Source organism: Heterodontus francisci, chromosome 18 (genome assembly GCF_036365525.1).
Source record: "Heterodontus francisci isolate sHetFra1 chromosome 18, sHetFra1.hap1, whole genome shotgun sequence".
NCBI lineage: Eukaryota > Metazoa > Chordata > Chondrichthyes > Heterodontiformes > Heterodontidae > Heterodontus > Heterodontus francisci.
In genome coordinates, this window is record NC_090388.1 from 9,076,380 (window position 1) to 9,092,547 (window position 16,168).

Genomic DNA, 16,168 nt, shown 5'->3' on the forward strand with positions numbered 1-16,168 from the left:
TCGCCCCCCCACCCCCCTCGCCCCCCCACCCCCTCGCCCCCCCACCCCCTCGCCCCCCCACCCCCTCGCCCCCCCACCCCCTCGCCCCCCCACCCCCTCGCCCCCCCACCCCCTCGCCCCCCCACCCCCTCGCCCCCCCACCCCCTCGCCCCCCCACCCCCTCGCCCCCCCACCCCCTCGCCCCCCCACCCCCTCGCCCCCCCACCCCCTCGCCCCCCCACCCCCTCGCCCCCCCACCCCCTCGCCCCCCCACCCCCTCGCCCCCCCACCCCCTCGCCCCCCACCCCCTCGCCCCCCCACCCCCTCGCCCCCCCCACCCCTCGCCCCCCCACCCCCTCGCCCCCCCACCCCCTCGCCCCCCCACCCCCTCGCCCCCCCACCCCCTCGCCCCCCCACCCCCTCGCCCCCCCACCCCCTCGCCCCCCCACCCCCTCGCCCCCCCACCCCCTCGCCCCCCCACCCCCTCGCCCCCCCACCCCCTCGCCCCCCCACCCCCTCGCCCCCCCACCCCCTCGCCCCCCCACCCCCTCGCCCCCCCACCCCCTCGCCCCCCCACCCCCTCGCCCCCCCACCCCCTCGCCCCCCCACCCCCTCGCCCCCCCACCCCCTCGCCCCCCCACCCCCTCGCCCCCCCACCCCCTCGCCCCCCCACCCCCTCGCCCCCCCACCCCCTCGCCCCCCCACCCCCTCGCCCCCCCACCCCCTCGCCCCCCCACCCCCTCGCCCCCCCCCCCCCTCGCCCCCCCACCCCCTCGCCCCCCCACCCCCTCGCCCCCCCCCCCCTCGCCCCCCCCCCCCCTCGCCCCCCCCTCCCTCGCCCCCCCCCTCCCTCGCCCCCCCCCTCCCTCGCCCCCCCCCTCCCTCGCCCCCCCCCTCCCTCGCCCCCCCCCTCCCTCGCCCCCCCCCTCCCTCGCCCCCCCCCTCCCTCGCCCCCCCCTCCCTCGCCCCCCCCCTCCCTCGCCCCCCCCTCCCTCGCCCCCCCCCTCCCTCGCCCCCCCCTCCTCGCCCTCCCCCTCCCTCGCCCCCCCCTCCCCCTCCCTCGCCCCCCCCTCCCCCTCCTCGCCCCCCCTCCCCCTCCCTCGCCCCCCCCTCCCCCTCCCTCGCCCCCCCCTCCCCCTCCCTCGCCCCCCCTCCCCCTCCCTCGCCCCCCCCTCCCCCTCCCTCGCCCCCCCCTCCCCCTCCCTCGCCCCCCCTCCCCCTCGCCCCCCCCTCCCCCTCCCTCGCCCCCCCCTCCCCCTCCCTCGCCCCCCCCTCCCCCTCCCTCGCCCCCCCCTCCCCCTCCCTCGCCCCCCCCTCCCCCTCCCTCGCCCCCCCCCTCCCCCTCCCTCGCCCCCCCCCTCCCCCTCCCTCGCCCCCCCCCTCCCTCCTTTATTTAGAATAAATAAGGAGAATCTGTTTCCATTGCTGAAGGATTGGTAACTAGAGAATACAGGTTTAATGTGCTAGGCAAAAGAACAAGAGATGAGAGAGCTTTTTTTTTTACGCAGCGAGTTGTTAGATTGCACTGCCTGCAATAAAGAGAGGCTCAGGTCTGCAAATGAAACCCGAACCTGAGTCCTTTCATTTTTCCTGCGCCCGATCCGACCACCGGAATGTTCAGTTAATCTAGCTTCCATTTTTCACTTTTTAAGCTTGTGCAGATGAGCAACAAAAACTGTAACTGGACCTGACAGCTTGTTTTAAAAAGTGCATTAAGATTGGAGCCACGTACCAGAGGTGGTGGTGGTGTGTCCGACCTGAGACCAAATGCTGGACCCAGAAGACCGACCCGAACCCGACACGTGTCGTTGGATCCCATCGGGTTCGGATCGGGTTGCCTGCTCTAGCCTGAAAGGGTGGTGGAAGCAGATTCAATTGCAACTTCCAAAAGTGAATTGGATAAATGCCTGAAAAGGAAAAAAAATTACAGGACTTTGTGGAGAGCGCAGGTGAGGGGAATTAATTGGGTAAGCCTTTCAAACAGCTAAATGGCTTCCTCCTGTGTTATATCATTCTATGAGCATTCAGTTCCTCCATGCAAACAAATGTGTAAATATTTATAAAGGTACAACTGGAAGTATAGACACTTGAGTATTTTATATAAAATCTCCATAAATCCTCCAAAACCAAAGTCCGTGTTGTAGAGGAAATTGGCAAAGGAATAAGATCTTTGGAAAATCTGATTTGTTAACTAACAGATGTAAAAGATCCTATGGCAATATTAGGAAGAGCAGGGATTTTTCTTCTTGTCCTGTGCAATATTTCTCCTTAAGGGATGAACAGGTCATTCCTGCCTTTTGCTGTTTGAAAGATATTGTGTGCAAAATGGCTGGTACATTTATCAATGTAACAATGGCATCACATACAGTGAATTACTTTTGGATGTGCTATTCATAAAGTGTGTAAAAAGACTTCTTGCAAAACAGACAGAAGTACCATTAAAGTCAATATTTTGTAGATGCCTGCAGCAATAAAACTGCCAGTACTGGGTGTTGTCAGTAATTGATTTGCTATGGAGAAATGTGCTCAGTGGATCTGAATGTTGAGGCACAGCTGGTCTGTTGTACATATGCCCAGTGCTTTTTTTGCTCCTTGTTCCATATGTCAAAGATGGTGTGTCCATTACAAACAATTTGAAGCAACATTGCTGTTTTGTCTGATCAAATGGAAATACAGTATTTACTGTGCCCTTCACACTGTCCTTAAAGTCCCCTCATTGCAAGGTTGAGGGGGTGAATTGGAGTAGTTGCCAGCTTTACAAAACATTTTTGTATGCATCAGTGACCAGGCTCCACTTGAATTGGCACTGACTAGATACAGTCACTTGTCGTTAGCCAGCATATCTACAGTGACTATTTTTGTTTTGATTTTGGTGTATGCAGTTACCCTCAAACTAATCGCGATTCAGTATTTTTGTGTCATTTTTATGGAATATGGTCCTTGGGGAAAATCCTGCATTCTGTATCAGAAATTCCAATCTACAAATTGAGTAATCGGTTTAAAGAATACAAAGCATTGGAGATGAAAATCTCTGTTCGGCAGACATTTCCAACTGTGCCAAGGACATGGTCTTTGTTTAAAAGTTGTCTTTTAAGAACTGTCCTTGAAGTTATGTAGTTTAGGAAATGAAATTTGCTACTAGCCTGAGCTTGCCCCATTCTGAAGCAATGCCATGCACCTTTTCTTTTTAATTCTGTATTAACAATGGATTAAGAATGTCTCAATCCAAGGCTTTGCTCGTCTACGTGGGTAAGTGGAACTTCTAATTTACTTGCTGAACTGGGTGTATTCATTATTAGGCAAAATAATCCATCAGTGATGGCATTAAGGTGACTGAAAGCTGACACGTGCCTCCTGTTTGGAATCTCTCTGCAAGAATCAAAATGAAACTTCTGTTCTCCGTGCTTAGTCGTGTGAGACACATTATAATGTAACTAGGTCAGAGTGCCTTTATCAGATTGCTGGAGTGTGTGACTTGCAGCTGACAAGTTTAGTTAGACTTCTATAGCGCTATCTTTAATTCCAATATTGATTATACTTTTGCGAGAATACATACGAACATACATACGAATTGGGCGCAGGAGTAGACCTCTCGGCCCTTTGAGCCCGCTCTGCCATTCAGTAAGCTCATGGCTGAGCTGATTACTCCACATTTCCACTTACCCCGATAACCTTCCACCCCCTTGCTTATCAAGGATCTATCTACCTCTGCCTTAAGAATATTCAAAGACTCTGCTTCCACCGCCTTTTGAGGAAGAGAATTCCAAAGACTCACGACCCTCTGGGAAAAAAAATTTCTCCTCATCTGTCTTAAATGGGTGACCCTTTATTTTTAAACAATGACCCCTACTTTTAGATTCTCCCACAAGGGGAAACATCCTTTCCTCATCCAGCCCGTCAAGACCCCTCAGGATCTTGTATGTTTCGATCAGGTCGCCTCTTACTCTTCTAAATTTCATGCAGATACAAGCCTAGCCTGTCCAATCTTTCCTCATAAGACAGCCCACCTATTCCCGATATTAGTCTAGTAAACCTTCTTTGTACTTCCTCCAATGCATTTGCATCCTTCCGTAAATAAGGAGACCAATACTGTACACAGTACTTCAGATGTGGTCTCACCAATAGCTGAAGCATAACCTCCCTACTTTTGTATTCAATTCCCCTCATGAATTCTATTATCTTTCCTAAATACGTGCTCTACCTGCATACTTTCTTTTGGGCCTCCTTATCTCGAGAGACAATGGATACGCGCCTGGAGGTGGTCAGTGGTTTGTGAAGCAGCGCCTGGAGTGGCTATAAAGGCCAATTCTGGAGTGACAGGCTCTTCCACAGGTGCTGCAGAGAAATTTGTTTGTTGGGGCTGTTGCACAGTTGGCTCTCCCCTTGCGCCTCTGTCTTTTTTCCTGCCAACTACTAAGTCTCTTCGACTCGCCATAATTTAGCCCTGTCTTTATGGCTGCCCGCCAGCTCTGGCGAGTGCTGGCAACTGACTCCCACGACTTGTGACCTGCATACTAAGCTTCTGTGATTCTTGTACTAGGATACCCACATCCCTCTGCATCTCAGCTCTGTAATCTCTCACCATTTAGATAATATGCTTTTTTTATTCTTCCTGCCAAAGTGGACAATTTCCCACTTTCCCACATTATGCTCCATTTGCCAGGTCTTTGCCCACTCACTTAACCTATCTATAACCCTTTGTAGCCCCCCTTATGTCCTCTTCACAAGTTACTTTACTACCTATCTTTGTGTCATCAGCAAATTTAGCAACCATACCTTTGGTCCCTTAATCTAAGTAATTTATATAAATTGTAAAAAGTTGAGGCCCCGGCACAGATCCTTGTGGCACACCACTCGTTGCATCTTGCCAACCAGAAAATGACTACCATTTATGCTTACTCTGTTTCCTGTTAGCTAACCAATCTTCTATCAATGCCAATATGTTACCCCCTACACCATGAGTTTTTATTTTCTGCAATAACCTTTTGATGTGGCACCTTATCAGATGCCTTCTGGAAATCTAAGTACAATACATCCACTGGTTCCCCTTTATGCACAGCACATGTAACTCCCTCAAAGACCTCCAATACATTGGTTAAACGTGATTTCCCTTTCACAAAACCATGTTGACTCTGCCTGATTGCCTTGAAATTTTTCTAAATGCCCTGTCTTTAATAGCTTCTAACATTTTCCCTAAGACTAATGTTAAGCTAACTGGCCTGTGGATTCCTGCTATCTGTCTCCCTCCCTTTTTGAATAAAGGCGTTACATTTGCTATTTTCCAATCCAATGGAACCGTCCCCGAATCTAGGGAATTTTGGAAAATTAAAACTAATGCATCAACTATCTGACTAGTCACTTTTAAGACCCTAGGGTGAAATCCATCAGGACCCGGGGACTTGTCAGCCCGCAGCTCCAACAATTTGATCAGTACCACTTTGGTGATTGTGATTTTCTTGAATTCCTCCCTCCCTTCCACTTCCTGATTTACAGCTAATTCTGGGATGTTACTTGTATCCTCAATAGTGAAGACTGATGCAAAATATCTGTTCAATTCATCTGCCATCTCCTTATTATCCATTATTAATTCCCCAGACTTTTTATAGGACCAACGCTCACTTTGTTTTCTTTTTTAAATATCTATAGAAACTCTTGCTATCTGTCTTTATATTTCTAGCTAGCTTTCTCTCTTATCCTAATTTTACCACCTTTGTCAATCTTTTAGTCATTCTTTGCTTTTTTTTAATATTCTGTCCAATTTTGTGACCTGCCTCCCATCTTTGCGCAATTATAGGCTTTTTATTTAAGTTTGATACTATCTTTAACTGTTTTAGTTAACTGTGGATGGCGAGTCACACCCTTGGAATTTTTCCTTCTCATTGAAATGTATCTATTCTGTGTATTCTGAAATATCCCCTTAAATGTCTGCCACTGCACCTCTATTGACCTATCCCTTGACCTGATTTGCCAGTTCACTTTAGCTGGCTCTGCTTTCATGCCCTCATAATTGCCCTTATTTAAGTTTAAAATACTAGTCTTGGACCCAAGGCCAAGGGCACATGTTCCATCATTTTTATAAAAGGATACATAATTGTAAACCGTTTACATGTTGAATTTTGAAACTTTATAATAAAATTAGCAACAAGCTTCAATTGCTAGTTATGTGTCCCAAGGGTTTAAAGGACTTGAGCACCGAGTATCTCTCTGTAGATAATGTTTCCCCTCCATTTCAGTTGTAGCAATATCTGAACATCTTGCAGATTTGTTTGTGAATGAGGCCAGTAAGGGGAGCCTTGTTTTTGGCTTCAACTATTAATACAACATCTGAGTTCCACCTTGCAGTGGGTAGTGTTAAAATTACAATTTTTTCCATTTTTGTAGGGTGCAGGGAGTTTGCTAGATCAGGGCAGTGCTAACGTTACTATGGTGGCCTACAAGGGAGATATTAAATAACTGAATTACACCCTTGTATTTTTTTAAAGAATGTGCTCTGGATAAAGATTAAGACACTCTTTGCTCTTGAGTACAGTGCGAGCAGGTTTTACTCCCCATATGCATCCCACCCTGTTCTATCTGATGAAATTGCTTCTGCAATAGTCCTGTTACGATCAGGTGACGAGGGGTCACAAGGGCTTCCTCTTATATGACTGCAGCATGGTTTATTCCTTTTTATGATGTGCTTACCACTTCAGTGAGTGTTTACTTTTTACCTTTGCTGTGCTTGTTAAAGAACGAATCGGGCAGGTTTTCTTGAATTTAAACAAGAAAGACGTGAGTTTATTATACTTAACAATCTAAACCCGACCTAAAAAAATAATAAAATTGCATTACACGTTCGTGCACACACGAGAATCTCACACAGTTGGGTTACAGTGTGATGAGGGGTAGATTTGTGATTGGATTAAAGTCCAGAAGAAATAAAAGTTAATACACGGTCTGTGGAGTTGGATGATTTTAGTTTCTTCCGGCTGAAGTTGTGTTCCTGAAGTCTTTGGCTGGTAAATGTGCAGTTTGTGGCTGGCGCATCTAGTTCAGGCTTTTCTTGTAGGCAGAATTGTAGGTAATTTTCTTCCCCTGCTGTCTTTGTCTTAGATCCAGCAACCAGCAACTAGGTTTTGTGTGCCCCCACCAGGCCTTCTAGAAAGAGGGAGAGAGACAGCCCTTCTGGCTTCTGCCCCAAATGAGTCACTGGCTTGTCTACTTTCTCCACGCTTTCACAGAGATGTTCAGACAGTCACATGACTGCCTCACTGTATTGCCTGGAACCTTCTAATGAGATTCAAGTTTAGGAATTGCAGTCCCTTAGGCCTCATGATGATGTTTACACTGGCAAGGTTTGGACCTTTCAAGGTTAATGTCCCAGGATGGCTTTGAATGTCCTGCTAATGAAAGCAATCTCCTGTGGTGAACATAGGAACAGGAGTAGGCCATTCAGCCCATCAAGCCGGCCCCACCATTCAATATGATCGTGGCTGATCATCCACTTCAATGGCTTTTTCCCACACTGTCCTCATATCCCCTTATGTCATTTATATTTAGAAATCTGTCAATCTCTGCTTTAAACATACTCAATGACTGAGCTTCCACAGCCCTCTGGGGTAGAGAATTCCAAAGATTCACAACCCTCTGAGTAAAGAAATCTTCATCTCTGCCCCAAGTGGCTTCCCCCTTATTTTGAAATTGTGTCCCCTGGTTCTAGACTCCTCAACCAGGGGAAACATCTTAGCTACATCTACCCTGTCTATCCCTTTAGGTATTTTGTAGGTTTCAATGAGATCACCTCTGACTTTGAAACTCTAGAGAATACAGATCCGGTTTCCCCAGTCTCTCTTCATAGGACAGTCCCGCCATCCCGGGAACAAGTCTGGTGAACCTTCATTGCACTCCCTCGATGACAGCAATAGCCTTCCTAAGGTAAGGGGCCCAAAACTGCACACAGTACTCTGTGTGGTCTAACCAAGGTTCTATACAATTGAAGTAAGACTTCACTACTCCTGTACTCAAATCCTCTTATGATAAAGGCTAACATACCATTGACATTACTAATTGCACTTTCATGTTAGCTTTCAGTGACTTATTGACCAGGACACCCAGGTTCTTTTGTACATCTACACTTTCTAATCTCTTACCATTTAAGAAATACTCTGCACATCTGTTCCTCCTGCCAAAGTGGATAACCTCCCATTTTCCCACATTATATTCCATCTGCCACATTCTTGCCCACTCACTAAGTCTGTTCAAATCCCCTTGAAGCCACTTTGCAGCTTCCTCACAACACGTTTCCACCCAGTTTTGTGTCCTCCGCGAACCTGGAAATACTACATTTGGTCCCCACATCCAAATTATTGATAAATATTGTGAACAGCTGGGGCCCAAGCACTGATTCCTGCGGTACCCCACTAGTCACAGCCTGCCAATGCGCGAATGACCTGTTTATTCCTACCCTCTGCTTTCTGTCTGTTGACCCATCCTTAATCCATGCCAGTATATTACCTCCTATCCCATGTGCTTTCATTTTGCTAACCAACCTCCTGTGCGGGACTTTATCTGAAAATCCAAGTATACCGCATCCACCGACTCCACTTTATCAATTCCTCAAAGGAAACTCCAACAGATTCATCAAACATGAATTCCCATTCATAAATCCATGTTGACTATGCCCAATCAGATCATTATTACCCAAGTGTCCATTTATCACATCCTTTAGAATAGATTCTAGCATTTTTCCCAACGACTGATGTAAGGCTAATAGGTCTGTAATTCCCTGTTTTCTCTCTCCCTCCCTTAAATAGTGGGGTGACATTTGCAAACTTCCAATCTGTAGGAACTGCTCTGGAATCTATCAAATTTTGGAAGATGATCAATGCATCCACTATCTCCATAGTCTACATCTCAGTGTTGAAAGAGGTAACTATCGGGTCTTGGGGACTTATCAAGCTTCAGGCCCATTAATTTCTCCAATACAATCTTCTTACTAATACTAATTTCCTTCAAAGTCCTCAGTCCCCCTAATCCCTTAACTCAGAGCAAGCTGTTGTTTTGGGTACAAGCTCATCGACACGTGTCTCCTCTTTGAGGCCTTGGAATGTGCAAGGTGTTGAAATGCAAATTGCAGTGGCCATCTTGGCTGTCAGCTCTTTAAAAAAAAAAAGTTAACTGTAGAATTCCAGCTCTTTGTTTCATTAAATTTAACGCAGGTTTCCAGTCAATTTATTTAAAGATCCTCCTTTGGCATAGCAGGTTTTCTTAACTACATGAATCTCAGTGATGGACTGGATTGTTTTGAAGTGGCTGCTAGTATCCCAAAATCCAAACGAAAGCAGCGAAAATATCAATATACCTCAACTGCCCAGCTTAGCTGACTGATCTTTACTTTTCTCTTTGTCGTGGAGAAGCACCAATTTCTGATTGGCATCTTTATCCACTACCACTTACAGAACAGGGTTGAGGGGATGAATGGCTTTTACCTGTTAACATTATCCCACTATCACTGTGTATTGCCAAATTTCCTAGATTGGAGTTTTTAAGGGCAACTATTTTACAAATCCTTGTATTCAGTATGATTTGAGTGCAGCCTCAGAATTGGGTGTAGTTGCATAATAATTTTTCAAAGGAATGTTATCTAAATTAAATAGTTGAAGTTGAACTTCTTGAGTAGAGCAGCTAACGTGAATCTAAATTTAGTCTTTCAGACTGAGTTGAGACCACATACAGTAAATAGATGGTTAGAAATTATAAAGGGAAATTACTCTAATTCCAGATGTCAATCATGAATCTATGTCAAATGTAATATGTATGTTACCAGACCCATTGTGTCAGCCTGCTCCTGCCCCACTGAACTTATTTCTTCCTATCTTGACTCTCTTTTCTCCGCTGGTCCAGTCTCTTCCCACCTACATCCGTGACTCTTCTGACGCCCTACGTCATTTTGACAATTTCCAGTTTCCTGGTCCCAACCGCCGCCTCTTCACTATGGACGTCCAATCGCTCTACACCTCCATCCCCCACCAGGATGGTTTGAGGGCTCTCCGCTTCTTCCTGGAACAGAGGCCCAACCAGTCCCCATCCACCACCACCCTCCTCCACCTGGCTGAACTTGTTCTCACGTTGAACAACTTCTCCTTCAACTCCACTCACTTCCTTCAAGTAAAAGGTGTTGCTATGGGTACCCGCATGGGTCCCAGTTATGCCTGTCTCTTTGTGGGATATGTCAAGTATTCTTTGTTCCAGTCCTACTCAGGCCCCCTCCCCCAACTCTTTTTCCGGTACATTGATGACTGTATCGGTGTTGTTTCCTGCTCCCGCCCCAAACTGGAAAACTTTATCAACTTTGTTTCCAATTTCCACTCTTCTCTCACTTTCACATGGTCCATCTGTGACACTTCCCTTCCCTTCCTCGACTTCTCTGTCTCCATCTCTGGTGATAGGTTGTCTACCAACATCCATTATAAGCCCACCGACTCCCACAGCTACCTCGACTACACTTCTTCACACCCTACCTCCTGTAAGGACTCCATTCCATTCTCCCAGTTTCTCCATCTCCGACGCATCTGCTCTGATGATGCTACCTTCCATGACGGTGCTTCTGATATGACCTTTTTCCTCAACCGAGGATTCCCCCCCCCCCCACCCCACTGTTGTTGACAGGGCCCTCAACCGTGTCCAGCCCATTTCCCGCACCTCTACCCTCACCCCTTCCCCTCCCTCCCAGAACCATGACAGGGTTCCCCTTGTCCTCACTTTCCACCCCATCAGCCTCCATATCCAAAGGATCATCCTCCGCCATTTCCGCCACTACCAAACGCATCTTCCCCTCCCTTCCCCTGTCAGCATTCCGAAGGGATCGTTCCCTCCGCGACACCCTGGTCCATTCCTCCATTACCCCCACCACCTCGTCCCCGTCTCATGGCACCTTCCCCTGCAATCGCAGGAGGTGTAACACCTGCCCATTTACCTCCTCTCTCCTCGCTATCCCAGGCCCCAAACACTCCTTTCAGGTGAAGCTGCGATTTACTTGTACTACTTTCAATGTAGTATACTGTATTCGCTGCTCATAATGTGGTCTCCTCTACATTGGGGAGACCAAGCACAGACTGGGTGATCGCTTTGCGGAACACCTCCGCTCAGTCCGCAAGCAGGACCCTGAGCTTCCGGTTGCTTGCCATTTCAACACTCCCCCCTGCTCTCATGCTCACATCTCTGTCCTGGGATTGCTGCAGTGTTCCAGTGAACATCAACGCAAGCTCGAGGAACAGCATCTCATTTACCGATTAGGCACACTACAGCCTGCCGGACTGAACATTGAGTTCAATAATTTCAGAGCATGACGGGGCCCCCCATTTTACTTTTTTTTTTCTTTTTCAGTTTTTACAAATTTAAAAATTTTTTACATTTCATTTCTTAGTTTGCTTACCCACTGTTTTTTTCATGTTTGTACTTGCTGCTGTTTAATCTTCAGTCCGTTAATACCCTATCTGTACTAATGCTTTGTCTTTCGACACACCATTAACATATCGTTTGCCTTTGCTCCATGACCTTTTGGTCAGCTATGTGGCCTTGTCCAATCTACACCTTCTCCTTTGTTATCTCTTGCCCCACCCCCGCCTCACTTGCTTATAACCTGTGACATTTCTAATATTTGTCCGTTCCGAAGAAGGGTCACTGACCCGAAACGTTAACTCTGCTTCTCTTTCCACAAATGCTGCCAGACCTGCTGAGTGGTTCCAGCATTTCTTGTTTTTATTTCAGATTTCCAGCATCCGCAGTATTTTGCTTTTATATTAATATGTGTGTTAGTGTTCCACTGGATGTTTTATAACAGTCCTATTAAGACACAACTAACATGGAGTAATTGACCGGCTCATTAATGTAGTTGAGCTGCTTCTTTGAAATAAAGTAATTTATACATTGAAGATATGAATTGATTTCTTTTATGCAAATCAGTGTTGAGCTTCTTAAAAGCTTATAATTAAGAGAATATAAATCAGTAAACTGATGGTGTGTTTTTGTGTTCTGGAGAGCTTTAATTTTAGAAAACCTTCATGCAGCCTTTTCCAGAAATAGACCCAAGATTATTAGTGAGCTTAACCACTTTAACCATGCGACTGTAAAAGATGCAGCATCCTACTGTCTGCAGTCTTGAGGAACTACTGCACATTATCATTTGGATTTAAATTGCCTGATGAGCATGGGTGTGTGAAAAATGAGTAGAAGTCTAACAATCTTGTAGGCAATATTGAAATAAATAAGGGCACTATTATTATCAACAGATTTGAAACTTAGTTAAAATATGCTGGCTTTTACTCCAGTCATAAAATTATAGAATATTAGTCCCAATACCCCCCCTCTTCGCTAAAATAAAAACAGAAAATGCTGGAAATACTCTGGTTTGGCAGCATCTATGGAGAGGGAAAGTTATTTTTTTCGGGTTTGTGACCTTTCATCAATTCTGTTTCTTTCTCCACAGATGCTGCCAGACCTGCTGAGTATTTCCAGCATTTTCTGTTTTCATTTCAGATTTCCAGCATCCACAGTATTTTGCTCCTGCTCTTTCCGATGGCCCTGCAGCTCTTTCCCCTTTGAGTATATATTCAGTTCCTTTTTGAAAGCTGCTACTGAATCTGCTTCTGCCACCCTTTCAGGCAGTACATTCCAGATCACTCTAACTTGCTGCTTGAAAATTTTTCCTCATCTTGCCTATGGTTCTTTTGCCTATCCTAAATTTTTATCCTCTGATTATCAACCCTCTGCCACTGGTAACCATTTCTCCTTATTTACTCTATTTTAAACCTTTCATGATTTTAAAAACCTCTATCAAATCTCCTCTTCCCCTCTGATGGAAGGAGAACAACTATAGCTTCTCCAGTCTCCATGTAACTGAAGTCCTTCATCCCTGGTATCATCTTAGTTAGTAATCATCTCTGCATCCTGTCTAAGGCCTTGATGACCTTCCTATAGTGTGGTGCCCAGAATTAGACACACTATTCCAGCTGGGTCCTAACCGGTGTGTTATAAAGGTTTAGCACCACCAAATATCGGTATGAGTAGCATGAAACCACAATCTGGAAACAATGGTATTCAAATACAATAACCTTGCTGTCATAAACTTCTAACTTCTATGTTTCTGACTGTAAGAATGGGCTAATGTGACACTGGAGTTTGCCTTTAATCAACACTGCTTTAGCTCCAGGATGAAGGAGATATTGGTATGATCAGTAATAACACCACAGTACTGTAGGGACTTTATGAAATACAGTTGAGCATTCTTCCCCACCTAATGGATATGTTCTTGACAATTTAACATTAGTTGGCAATGAGGATGGTGGGCGCAACAAATGTGCATGTCACTTTAAGGAGTATCCTAGAAGTTGGGGTAAGAGTAAAATTATAGAATGGTTACAGCACAGAAGGAGGCCAGTCAGCCTGTTGCCTCTGTATCAGATCAGATCGCTTCTCGGCCTTTTGGCTAAGATCAAGTGTAGTATCTGTTCTTATCAGTGCTTATTTGATTGAGAAGAGACCATGATCATTGCCTTTTGATCCTGGGGAAGCTTTGAGTAAAATGGCTATAACCAATTTTCGAGCTTCGGGCCAGGGAGTGCGCAACACCGTTCGGGTGGTCGTGAAGGACAAGGAAGGAGATGCACCGGTCGATTGCAGCTTCTTCATCAAGAAAATTCTCTTCGATTGCTGCGGATTTCAAGCGACGGACGTCTTCTGCCTGCAGGATTTCCCCAGCAGTGGATACTTCGACGTGACGTTCCGGAACGTGGCGGGATGCATCAAGTTCCTGAAGGCGTTCAAGGAGAAAGGGGACCGGGCGCCGCTGTCGATCCTCACAGCGGAGCCGCTCTTCACGCTTCCGTCACAACGGGACCGGGTGGTGACGATTCACCTCTACAACCCCCATGTTCCGGTGGTGGATGTACTCACCTTTCTCGCCAGGTACGTCGAGGTGGCCGGCAGCAGCACTGATGTCAAGGACCCCTTTGGGATCTGGACCAGCAAGCGGCAGGTCAAGGTGACCTTGAAGGTAGATCCCAGTGGAGCCATCATCCACTCTCCCTCCAGCTTCGCTATCGGGGGAAGTCGAGGCTTCTTGGTCTACGCTGGGCAGCCCAGAGTTTGCCGCACCTGTGGCAAATCTGGTCACATGGCAGCCAACTGCAGCACGGTTGTTTGCAAGAACTGCAAGGAGGAAGGCCATCAGACCAAGGACTGTAAGCAGACTAAGTGTTGCAACTTGTGCGGTGCGGCAGGCCATCTCTACAAGACCTGCCCCAAACGTTGCCTCAGCTATGCTCAGGCGGCAAGGTCCAAGGAAAGGCCGGGTGAAGGTTCGACGAAGGCGTCCGCTGTTCGAAAGGAGACCAGCAACCTTCTCCGCAGTGAGGAACTTCAACCTGAGAAGGAAGGGGAGGCGGCTGAAACCAACGACCCAGCACCTACCCAGCGCCCGGAAACCCCTCCTCCACAGACAGAATCAATGGAGGAGGAGGCAGCAGATGGACAAACAGGTCAGTGGCAAGTGGTCCAGAGGAAAACCACAAAGAAAAAACATCCCAAAGCCACCACCCAAACCAGTGGCAAGAGGAGGCTCTCTTCTGAATCAGACTGCAACAACTCCTCTTCACTGGACGGGGAAATGCTGGAACGACAGCCCCTTCAAAAGAGGCGGCAGAACTCCAAGATGGATGATAAAGCATCCCAGCCCCCGGGCACTGGAAGCTGTGATGGGCCCGGCGTGCCCCAACCCCAATTCCCCACACGTAACGACGTGGCCAACGCATCTCAGCTCCGGGACACCGGGAGCAAAGACACGTCTGGCGCATGTTTTCGAGGAGGAACAGATGGAAGCAGCTGAGGACAACCCAATCCTCTCTGCCTACAAGACCCCCCCGATGTCACCCGAGCGGCACAAACCCTGCATGAAAAATCAGGAGGGGTTTCTGAGCCCAACCAACGTGAAACTGCTTGCGCATACGATGGGTATGCAGGAACATCCCGAAGGGGAAGGACTGGGACTAGCGAGGACAAATGGTATGGGAAGCAACAACTAATTTTTAGTAAAAAATGGGTGTAAGAATTGCTTCCATTAATGTGCGTAGCATTAAATCGACTACGCGATGTGTTTCAACCTTGGATTACCTTGCCAAGGTCAAAGCTGACCTACTGTTTCTGCAGGAGTGTGGAATACCACACCTCAGCACCTACAGGCAGTGGTCGCGATGGTGGTCCCACGGGCCATCGATCTGGTCGGGGGGAAATGACTGCCGTTCCTCCGGCCTGGGTATTCTGCTGCGGGGAGGTAGCTTCACCATCTCCGAAGTTAAGGAGGTGGTGGGCGGCCGCCTCCTCGTAGCAGACGTGATGTACAACAACGCTCCGCTCCGGTTGATCAACGTGTACGCCCCGGTACAACGCAGCGAGCGGCTGACCGTCTTCCAGCAGCTCCCACTGCTGCTGGCGACGTCCAGGCCGGTCATCCTAGGCGGTGACTTCAACTGCATCATCGATGCGGCTGGACGATCCGGCAGTGACGACAGCAAACTGGACGCTACGTCCAGATTCCTAATAGAAACAGTTAAGGGTGCCAAACTGCACGACGTCTTCAGCAAACCTGCAGACGGAGCGCAGCGCAGATACACATGGTCAAGATCGGACGGGTCTGCCCGTTCCAGGATTGACTTCCTGTTTGTGTCCCGTGCTGTCATGGTCGGATCCACCGACGTCAAGCCGGTGTTCTTCTCCGACCACTGCCTCTTACTGGCCGACTGTCACTTACAGGACGACCAGCGGGTTGGCAGAGGGACGTGGAAGCTCAATGCGACACTGCTGACCCCAGAGAACGTTGAGGAACTCAAAAGGGATTACAATGGTTGGAGGACTGTGAAACCCCTCTTTGAGTCTCCAGTTCACTGGTGGGAAGCGATTAAGGAGAACATCAAGAGGTTCTTCATCCACAAAGGTGTTCAGAAGGCGAGAGAGAGACAGAGGGAACTGTCCCGACTCCAGAAAATTATGCAAAATCTTCTCCGGTTGCAGTCAATGGGGGTCGAGGTCAAGGAGGACCTCCAAGAGGTGAAGAGCCAGCAGGCCTCGCTCTTTGCCAAGGAAGCCTCCAAGATCATCTTCCGGTCCAGAGTCCGCTCCATCGAGCAGGATGAGACGTGCTCGCGTTACTTCTTCC

The 16,168-nt window shown here is 48.0% G+C and overlaps 1 protein-coding gene and 1 pseudogene across 6 annotated transcripts in view; both read left to right on the plus strand.

Annotated features, from left to right (window-relative positions):
- ppfibp1b (PPFIA binding protein 1b) overlaps positions 1-16,168 on the plus strand; it is a 180,907-nt gene that overhangs the window by 31,498 nt on the left and 133,241 nt on the right. The window lies entirely within an intron of this gene.
- LOC137379902 (U2 spliceosomal RNA) lies at positions 13,425-13,533 on the plus strand (annotated as a pseudogene).